Source organism: Silene latifolia, chromosome 11, assembly GCF_048544455.1.
Source record: "Silene latifolia isolate original U9 population chromosome 11, ASM4854445v1, whole genome shotgun sequence".
Lineage (NCBI taxonomy): Eukaryota > Viridiplantae > Streptophyta > Magnoliopsida > Caryophyllales > Caryophyllaceae > Silene > Silene latifolia.
The window spans coordinates 160,113,420-160,124,760 of record NC_133536.1 but is presented as its reverse complement, the minus strand read 5'-3'; the positions used below and the strand labels follow the sequence as shown (position 1 = coordinate 160,124,760).

Genomic DNA, 11,341 nt, shown 5'->3' with positions numbered 1-11,341 from the left:
TATTCTCATCCCTCTAAAACAAGGTTTTTAGATACACAAGCATTTGTTCATCCATTCTAATATCACAACAAAATTACTAGTGTAGTAGTAGTAATAATATTAGAATCATTTTAAGGATACTAGTTTATTAATCTAGTTAATTAGTATACTAGTTTAAGGGACAAGTCTTGGGTGCAATCTAAGGAGGATTTCTACTTTGGGATCTTGTAGGATCATCCAACACATTAAGCTCAAGAACAAGTGAAGGAAGTTGACCTTACTTGTGCCCTATATTTCGAACCATCTCACAATGTAAGGGACATTGTTTTTCTCATAAATCTTTCATTTAGTTATGCATGAACTAGATCTAAAGAACATATAATTAAGAAGTTAATTAGTTCACTATTAGAGGAGTCTAATAATAGGTATATGAACCCAACAAGTGGTATCAGAGCATAAGGATGTTGCATGCATAATCGGTTATTGTTTTTCCGAGTTAAAATGTTAACATATAAAACTAAAATTTGAGTTTTATGAAGATAAAGCCACGACAATTTTTGCATGTTATATATTCTGGTCCTAAAAATTTTTTAGGTCATTTTTATGATTTATGAAAATTTATCACTCATTTAATAATTTTTAGTGATTATATTACATTTTTATGAGTAAAATGAACTTTTATTCACTAAAATGAATTAACCTTCACTAATGGCCGTGGTATTTTAGTATGACCTCACATGAATATTTTATGTATTGCATGTAAAATATCATATTAATGTGATTAATATTTCATGATTTATGAATTTTTAGTGTAAAAATGGCATAAATAGAGGTTAAAATGACTAAAAATGGTTAAACTTATTCTCTGGCCTTAAAAATTTTATATGACCTCACATGCATATTTTACAAGTAGTCTGTAAAATCTCGTATTAATTGAATTAATATTACATGATTTATGATTTTTATGAGATAAAAATGGATTAAAAGAGGTAAAATGGTTAAAAATAGTTAAATTTTGAACTAGGCCATGAACCTTTAATATGTTATCACATGCATAATTTAAAGAGTGTATGTAAATTTCGAGATTAAATGATCTCATTTAGCATGATTTATGAATTTTTAGTGTAAAAATGGCATAAATAGTGACTATTTTAGCATAAATAGCTAAAATGAATTGCATGGCATGAAAAATTAATTTAGCTTGCATAAATATCCCCCTAATTAGATCTAATGTTTTAAAAGTTATTGGATTAATTTTTGGATACTTTAGATGTTTTATGAGATAAAACCGATAAAATGCAACTATATTTTCTCAAAATTAATTCGAAAATTTTAACCATGATTTTTGACATTATGAGTGTCATGGAATTATTCCTGAATGTTCAAAAATTTAAAATTTAAATTTTGAAATTATTGTAATTTAATTTTGATTTATTTCATATATATATCATAATTTTAAAGTCAAATATGAGCATAAAAATTAAATCAAGTTGAATTACTGTCAAAAATTGAGTGATGACTAATTTTTGAGTCCTAAGAGTGTTAGCATAATTAACTTGAGCTTAGATGTGATTTAAGTGTTAATTTGCGATTTTAAAAGGGTTTATTATCACGCATTTCCATAAAATCGGGTTATATATACGACATAAGGTAAATAGGGCGATTTGGCACATCATTTGGCATGTTAGGTACATATTATAATGCTGCATATTTCAATTGTTGAATGTCTTTTATTTATATAATTGTGAATTATGTAATTTTATCTTAGTATGGCCTTAGTTTTAATCGATATTACCCGTAATGAAAGGGAATATTGATTCGGTTGTAATTTAGTATGATCTCGTATCACTTTTATTTTTACTAGTTTTTCCATTTTAGAAATGTATAATAGGAATAGCTTTGTATTTTTATTATTATTTGTAATTATGGAGTATCTTCAAAGACGGTGCCATTCGGAAAGGTGATCCGACGAAGACGGAGTTCTTGGAAGGCGTGCCACTTGAAGATTTGATGCGAGTCCGTTTCGTGTTCACAAATTAAGATGTGGTCGTTGGGTCACGGTCGAATCAAAACACAATTTATAGCTTCACAAACAACTCTACAATTAGTAAAGAGGCAAGTAAAGGTCGGATCCCAAGGGACGGGTATTGAAATGAGATTTCTATTGCAACTAGTGGTGTCTAAGGGGTGTCACAAATTGGGTTGATGTAGAAGGTTACTAAACTAAAATAGCAATGAAAATAAACAAGCAAGATGAATTAAAGGGGTGTAAACAATTGATTAAAGGCACTAGGGTGTCATGGGATCATAGGGGAATCATGGGAATTGATCATACAAACATGTTCTCAAATTATAAGCAAGCAATTATTGTTATGATGGATTGAATTGGGTTATATCTTACAATCCTAGGAAAGTTTGGGTCCCGGAGCATAATCGATTAGATTGTACAACACCTACAAGTCTTCTTAATCTTCCCTACTCAACAACATGCATGGTCTAATGAGACTCGAGTTGGGTTATGTCTTACAAGTCTCATTGAAAAGATAGAAGATGATAGTAAATGCAAGGATTCATAGGCTTAGCATTTCATCAAATATAACATGTGCATGAGTTGAGATCAAAACAAGCAAGCAAATAAAACATGAAAGCATATTAAATTAAGCATGAATCATTCCCCATGTTGGTTTCCCCTAATCACCCATTAACCCTAGCTAAGAGACTACTCACTCATTATCATGTTGATCATGCTAGCAAGGTTGTCAATCATACCAACAATATGAAACATGATGAATAAATGAAAGTAATTAACAATAATTAAAAAGGGATTAAGAGATTATACCTACTAATGATTCCAATAATAAAGCAAAGATAAAAGAAGTACTTGAATGCTTGATTGAGAGGTTGTCAATCTCCCAACAATAACCCAAATAATCTTCAATTACCCAAAATAAAGGGTGAACAAAAGAGAGATTAAAGAACTAAAACTTGGATTAAAACTTGATTAATACTTGATTACCATATTAAAGAGAGATTTGATTGATATTAACTACACTAATTATTGATAAGAAGAACATGCTCCTCTAATTAGACTAATGGGGTATTTATAGTGGAAATTAGGGAGGATGCATTAGGGTTAACTAAGGGCTAAACTAGTAATTACACTTTTTAGATTGAGAAAGGAGGAGCCGGTATTTTTCGAGAGAAGGGCTTCTTTCTTCGTAGCTTGGAGAAGAGAATTCGTGCTGGAGCCGAATCCGGGCGGAATAAGGTCGGGACGGGCGGATTCTGGCGTTGGAATCCAAGCGGATTCAAGGGAATCCGGGCGGATTGTGGAGGTGGAATCCGAGCGGATTAGAGCAAAGCCGCTCGGATTGTGCAGCTGCGGGACGGACGGATTGGTGACAATCCGCTCGGATTGTCACTCAGCAACATATCTTCTTCTTTTCTTCCCTTTTCTTCATAAATTCCTTGGGGATTTCCTTGGGGACTCAAGGATCTTTCTCAACATTGCTCTTCTACTATAATATGTACAAAGGCCTTCTAATCTTGTCTCTCCTGGATGCTTGGTCATTGTGTTCGATCAATTTAGTCTCGTTTTGCCATGAAAATGCAAGATTCTTACTCCTTTCCTACCAAGGGATCAAAATCTCAAAGAATATGCAAAACAAAGAACTAAAGATAAGAAATTACCCAAATATGCACTAAAAAGCATGGGAATAAGGCTAATTCGGGGGCTAAATATGCGCTAATTATGGTCACATCAAATATCCCAAACCGAACCTTTGCTCGTCCCGAGTAAAGAGGTGACAAAGACTAGGACCAATACTAACCTATCCTAATAAATAGCCGATATGAGACAATTAGCGGGTCTCACTCCGCCCCTTCAACTCACAACAAGACAACCATGAGGTAGGATGCCTTCTTGCAAGGCAAGGTGGGTCTTGCCAAAATGGCGACACATCCAAACATTAAGCACATAAAATCACATAATGGATGCATCTACAAAAAGAATAGCCACTTCCTCATCAAGTGGCGGAGGCACTAAAGAGGAACAAATTTAAGAGCATGTAATCCTGCACAAATACTAGTTCAACAAATTACTAAGTCTAAGAGGATGGCACTAAATCACCTCCAAATGGTGTTAAACTAGACTACTTTCGTCCTCAATTTCCAAATGCTTTCGTCAAGAGCGATCGGATGGTGGTGGAATGACGATCCCTATGATGCTAGTAGCATATGACATGACAAGTCTCGAATTCTCTACAAAAGTAAAGGTCATGGATCGTCCCAAACTCGACCAAGTGGCTTGACAAAAGGCTTTTTGGGAATGAAATGCTCAAATCTTTATTCACAACGGGTGGATATGACTAGTATTCAAAATTGTCCTCATTTCACTTTCACATTTCAAAAATTTTAAGATGGGGTTTGTCCCTTCCGGGCTAGTGTCCTTTGCTTTCGCCAATCGCTTATTAGGCAACCGGTTAACCTCTAGACAATAGCTTTTCGGGGTGATAGTCACTCTGTCTCTGGGCGGCCGAATTCACAACCGTATGGGGGCCCAATTCAATGGATCCCGCACCAAAGCACATCGAAGTGGTACGCCTCCATCAAAACAACTTAAATTTCTCAACTTTCAACAATTCACAACATTTGAGGTTTCCTTGGCATTACATTACTTCCACATGACAAAATTTCTTTGAAATGAGCACTTCAAGCTGATTGATAGAAAATATTTTTGGGTTGCCTTACCACAAGGTCAAACAAGGTCACCTAGACAAGTTAACCAAGTCAACATCGCATCACGGGGTTGGATAGGTGACTCAGATGCAAACCCTTGACTAGGCTTTGGGTCATGGGTCAAAAGACACTAGTATGACACTATATAGGGTGTTTTACAAGCATTCTAGTAGGCAAAGTCTTAAGTTGAACAAGTATTTGTAATGGCTTAGTTGCTCTTGTCAAAGTTCCTAAATAGGCATTTTTCAAAACATTTCTAACATGCAACTACATGCCATGATGCAACTAATATAAACATCCTAGTGCAAGTGATTCTATCAACTAATATGACATATAAACTAAATGCAAGTCCTAAGTTCACATTGTTATACCGCATCAATCAAAATAAAGCCACATAGTCATCAACATAAAGAGGAAAAAGGATATTGGAAAGATCATACCATGCGGTCTTCAATATCCTCAAGTCTCGGATGTGGCGTAGTCAATCAATGTGAACAAGGATAGAACAAACACAATATATACAAGACAATATATACAAGACTACAAAAGGAAATAAACATGTTTTTGGGTTTTCAATTTTCAAATTTTTATGATTTTTGAGATTTTTCAATTTTTTTGGATTTTTGAATAAGAGTTAAATGTTAGAATTCCCATCCCCACACTAATATGGGCATTGTCCTCAATGGCCAAAATGATGGAAATTATGCAAAGATAATGCATGATTTCTATACTAAATGCAATCTATCCTAAGCTACACTACATGATGCATGGTTTTGTTACGACGGAGAGGATAATTTAGATTACCTCCCGTTGTGTATGCATTAACTTCCCCAAACCGAGTGAAACACTATTGCTAATGTCCAAGGATGGGTGTAGTTCATGCACACACTATGCTATGCATGAAACTAATTTGTCATTTTGGATTTTGAAAATGGGAACAATAAAATGAGAACACCTCAATGGTACCGAGGTGTGAGTCCTCTAATGGTGTTAGGACTACTCCAACAATGATCAAAATTATATTTAAAACAAAGAGAGAAATAGACAAACCATGAGAGGGTAGGAGTATCCAAGGCTTGCTAATCTTCCATCATGCTATCACCATCACTTTCCTCATTAGAGGTGGCCACATTGCCACTTCCCTTGTCATTTGCTTTTTCACTTTCTTCCTCATCTTGCTCATCATCATCTTCACCATCCTTTTCTCCTTCACTTGCTTCTTCATCAATGTTATCATCAACTTCTTCATCATTACCAACAACCTCATTGTCACCCAAAACGACCCTAGATGCACCCGGAAATAGGACTTCTCTATCCGCCCAACTAGGCAAAGGACAAGATGGATCAAGTAGTCCTTGCCTAGCTAAGTGTAGGAGGGGTGGATATTGAGCCAAGTAAGCATTTTTCCGATCTTCAAAGGCTTGCTTGTGCATCGCTTGCATGAGAAGAGTCACATAATCTTTTCTAGCTTCAACTCCTTCCGGCTTGAACTCTTCATACTCAAATAGGTAAGGTGGTATGACAATGGAAGAGGAGGGCATTTCAAGATCACCCTTTTGTTGTTGAATAATATACTCGGCCTCTTTAGAAAGGGGAAGTAGATAATTGGTCCGGTGGACGCTTAGACGACAAATCTTCGAAGGCAAGGTGAACGATCTAGCTTCACTAGTGAGCCATCCATACTTAGTGTCAAGGGGGTTATGGGCAACCCACTTGAACTTGTGTATCATAGTATGCATAACAACAAGATGGCCACCCTCTTTTGCTTTGTACTTGTTATCCTTATTGAAGTTAGGATCAAAGTGCTTAGCTAGGATAGTGACTAGGCCGCCATTGACAATAACGGTTGTGCCCTTCTTCCCACAATCAATGTTGAGCCATCTATCTACCAAGAGCCTCAAAGAATTGTAAGGCTTGGTGTGTACTCTTCCAATGTTCAAACCCGATTCAAGGAGAATAAAATCAAGTTTGGTGAAATGGTTGGTATCTTTCCTTGCAATTATGGTGTTTCCCACGACCTTGTGCCATACTCTTATGCCCGGATGGTGGACCAAAAGAGCACGACTCGCATGAAAGTCCTCAAATTTCTTCCCGGAGATTGCCTCCCAAAGAGGTTCGGGGTTATACTTTCCATAATTCTTAAAATAACGCGGTTCATCACTAAGACCCAAAATTTCACTCAATTCCCTAAAGGTAATGCGTCTACTAACATTAGCTAGACGAAACTCGAGATTCTCCCTATTCTCAACTTTGGTGACTTTCAAGGAACTCAAAAATTCCAAGGTAAGGGAAGGGTATGTCAATTCCTTTGTTTCAAACAATTTCTTCAACCCTATGGCATTGAAAAAGGTTCTAGTTTGCTCAAGAACACCCAATTTTTCTAAGGTATCTTCACATATAAATTTGGTGGATTGTAATGACTTCATAGCAAACTTGACAAAGGTATTTCTATGGGTATCGGAAATAAAAGTTACCTCCGGATAATGCAAAAGTTGATCAATTTCCGGAGTAGAAGGTGTTGTTGCTCCCATAGAAGGTTGTTGTTGTTGTTGCACTTCCAAGTTTGGTGTTGCTACCACCATATCCAATGCTTTCTTTGTTTGAAGAGCCTTTTGCCTTTGTGAGAGTGCCTTAGCCTTTGGTGCCTTTGTTGCTCCCTTAGTCCTTACCATTGATGAACTAACCAAGAAAAGAATGAAAAAAAATCCTCAATTTGTAGTATACCCAAATCGATTTGAAGGTGAAAGGCTTTGCCTTTATGAAATCAAAAATCGACTCAAAGGTTGAAGATTTTGTGCTTGGTTTTGATTTTTATTGAAGAAGGAGTGATTGATTTGTTGTTAGAAGGATGGTTTAATTTGATTTTGGTGAATGTTGTTGAGGGTTTTTGTTTTTGTGATGGAGAGGATGAGGGTTTTGATGTTGTGGGTAGTGTTTATGAATGAATGAATGAATGAATGAAGGTGGGAGGGGTTTTAAAGAGACCGAAATTTTCGAATCTGCAGGAGCAATCCGTGCGGATTCTGCCTAATCCGTGCGGATTCTGCTCTTTCTGGGCTTTACAAAACTCGCCTAAAGACGGGCGGATTCGGTGGAATACGCTCGGATTTGCTTGACACGGGACGGGCGGATTTGCCTGAAGACGGACGGATTTCAGTCCAGGAAATTTTGCTTGTTTTCCTCAGCTGCAAAGACGGACGTCTTTCTTTCAAGACGGGCGGATTCTTCAAGACGGGTGGATTCTTGCTCAGGACGCCCGGATTCGGTCACAGTTAAGAAATTTTCAAAATTCAGCTCAGTTCAGGACGGGCGTCTTTTCTGCAGTACGCTCGGATTACTGAAGACGGGCGGATTCTCGTGAATCCGCTCGGATTGTACCCTTTGTACCCGGATTCAGTTCCATCCGTGCACAATGCATTTCCCTTACCATTCTTCCATTCTTTCTTCAAGTCTTGTGTTCTTCATTGTGGGGGCACTACTAGGCATGGATAGCCTAGGCAATTGTCATCCCCATACTAAGCTAAAAGCACTACACATCAATTGAAATTGTTAGTCCCTCCCTCACTTCTCTCAAACATGACAATTATTTTGATCAAAGTAAATAAAAATCCAAAGATGACAAAAATGCAATACAAGAATTGAAATGTAAGTTAGGGAGTTAGAAATATTTACAAGTGGTGGTTTAGGGAGGACTCCACCAAACTCTAATTCTTGATGAGATGTCAAGGGGGCATGTCCAAGGTGTTGTTGATGTTGCTCAACACCTTGAAGAAGTAATCAAAGGCTTGTTCATTATCATGGTAGAGGTCTTCAATAGACCTTGGCCTTTGTTGTTGGTCTTGATCGATGGCATTACCAATGTAGGGATTAAAAATCCCTTCAAATTCGTCGTCCCAAAGACCACAAACTTCATTAAGTTGATCATTGAAAATCTCTTGCTTAGATGGAGACAACTCTCCCAATTTCTTCTCTTGGCCAATGAGGCCATCCTCTTCTTCCTTGATTGATTTTGATGAGCTTTGAAAGCTCTCCTTGTCACAATTCACTTGCTCTTTGAATGGAGCATCTTCAATTTTCTTCTTCCATTGGAGTTCCGATTTCTTCCTTTCATCCTTTCGGCTATAATGATCAATCATGAAACATGGTTCATGCAAACGAGGAGCTCTCATAGTCTTGTCAAGATTAAAAGTTATGCTTTCATCTCCCATTTCTAGAGTGAGCTCACCATGTTTCACATCAATCACCGCACCCGCGGTGTGTAGGAAAGGTCTTCCAAGGATAATTGGAATGCTGGAATCTTCCTCCATATCAACAATGACAAAGTCCACCGGGATGAAAAACTTCCCAATTCGCACGGGGACATCTTCCCATATCCCTAATGGTGTCTTCGTCGATCTATCGGCCATTTGGAGTGTGATGTTGGTGCATTTAAGCTCTCCCATCCCTAACCTTTTACTCACCGAGTACGGCATGACACTCACACTAGCCCCTAGATCACATAAGGCTTTGTTGATCGTTGTGTCGCCAATGGTACACGGTATTGAGAAGCTTCCCGGATCCTTTAACTTTGGAGGTGAACTCCCTTGAAATATTGCACTACTCACCTTAGTGAAGGCGATAGTCTCAAGCTTCCGGATCGACTTCTTCTTTGTGAGGATATCTTTCATGTATTTCGCATAGGCCGGCTCGTGATTGATTAATTTCGTGAAAGGAATTGAGACTTCCAAATTCTTCACAATTTCCATGAACTTTCCATGTTGATCATCAAATTTGGGCTTGGCTTGACGACTTGGAAAAGGAAGTCTAATCACAATGGGCTCCTTCTCCTTGGCCTTGTCTTCATTTTTCTTTGAACTTTCTTCTTTTGATGATTCTCCATCTTTGGAGTTTTGCACAATTTCTTCCTTTTCACTAGCTTCCACAACTTCATCCTCAACTTGCTTCTTCGGTGCTTCATACCTTGTACCACTTCTCAAGTGAATGGCACTAACGTTTCATGTCTAGGGGATTACTTTGAGGTGGTAATTGCCCCTTTTGTCTTTGTGAGCTTGAAGATGCTAGTTGAGTCAATTGTGTTTCCAACATCTTGGTGTGAGCTAGAATGTTGTTGATAGTGGTTTCCTTTGCTTGGCTATCTTTTTGCATTTGAGTGAAAAATTCTTGTTGATTCTTTTGCATTTGGAGGACCGCTTTTTGGACATCAAAGCCTTGGTCATTTTGGTGATTGTATGGATTTTGATTTTGGTAACCTTGGTTTTGATTGAAAAAGGGTCTTTGATTTTGGTTTCTCATGGGTGGTGGAGTGTATGTTGTTTGAGGGTTTTGAACATTTTGGCTTTTGTATGAGAGATTTGGATGGAATTTGGTGTTTTCATTGTAAAAGTTGGAATAAGGGGTACCACTCTTGTATGCTTGGAAAGCATTCACTTGTTCATTTGTTCCCCTACATTCACCTTGGTCATGTCCCAAAGTTCCACAATTCTCACATATCCCACTTGGGTTGATGAGGATGCCGTCATGGCATTAACATGATGCTTTGATGATTTTGAGTTTTCCTCAAGTCTAGCCATAACTTGTTCAAACTTCAAGTTGATTGTGTCAATGTGAGCACTAAGTTGAGCACCCAATTGAGTAACGGAGTCCACTTCATGCTTTCCTCCTCTAGTAGCCTTGCGAGGTCTACTATATTGTGAGTTATGGACCGCCATTTCCTCAATCTTGTTCCATGTTTGATTGTCATCAACTTCGGTGAACATTCCATTCGATCCCATATTGAGAATGTTCCTAGAATCTTCATATAAACCATTCCAAAATTGTTGTACCAAAAACCATTCGCTAAGTCCATGGTGAGGACATGAGCGACAAATTCCCTTAAACCGCTCCCAAGCTTCATACAAAGACTCTTCATCCCTTTGCTTAAAACCCGTAATTTGAGCTCTTAGCATGTTAGTCTTTTCCGGTGGGTAGAATTTTTTGTAGAAAGCTAGAGCCAACTTCTTCCAAGAATCTATTCCGAGGGTGGCCTTATCAAGGCCCTTCAACCATTGCTTCGCGGTGCCGATTAAGGAAAAAGGAAATAAGACCCATCTAATTTGGTCTTGAGTCACGCCTGTTTGAGAGATTGCATCACAATAGTCACAAAAGGTTTTCATATGAGAATGAGGGTCCTCACTAGGCATCCCCCCAAATTGGCTCCTCTCAACTAATTGGATGAAGGCGGACTTGGCAATAAAATTTCCGGTTAGATGTTGCGGTGTAGGAGTACCATTTGGTAGATTCTCCTCGGTGGGTACGGAGTGTGACGAGAATTTAGGCATTGTAGGTGGATTTTGTGGGGTATTGTGTAATGGGTTCTCTTCTCCTTCTATTGCGAAAGGATTGACAAACTCACTAGTGGGTTGAACAACTTCACTAATACCTCTTATATTCCTCCTAACAAGTCTCCTATTGTTCGTCAAGGTTCTTTCGATTTCACGGTCAAAAGGTAACAAATCACCTTGTAACCTTCTAGACATGCAAAATATCAAACAACTCGAAAACAATTAGAACAAACCTTGAGGAGTTTTACTTCCCCAAGGCGAAGAAAGACACAACTAATAAAAAGAAATCTAAATCAAGTAAACAC

At 37.9% G+C, this 11,341-nt stretch overlaps 1 non-coding gene across 1 annotated transcript; it reads left to right on the top strand.

Moving 5' to 3' along the window:
* The first annotated feature begins 10,554 nt into the window (after window positions 1-10,554).
* LOC141616592 (small nucleolar RNA R71) lies at window positions 10,555-10,661 on the top strand. Its single transcript, XR_012530929.1, has one exon. It is a non-coding gene; the product is annotated as a small nucleolar RNA R71 (small nucleolar RNA).
* The last annotated feature ends 680 nt before the right edge of the window (window positions 10,662-11,341 follow it).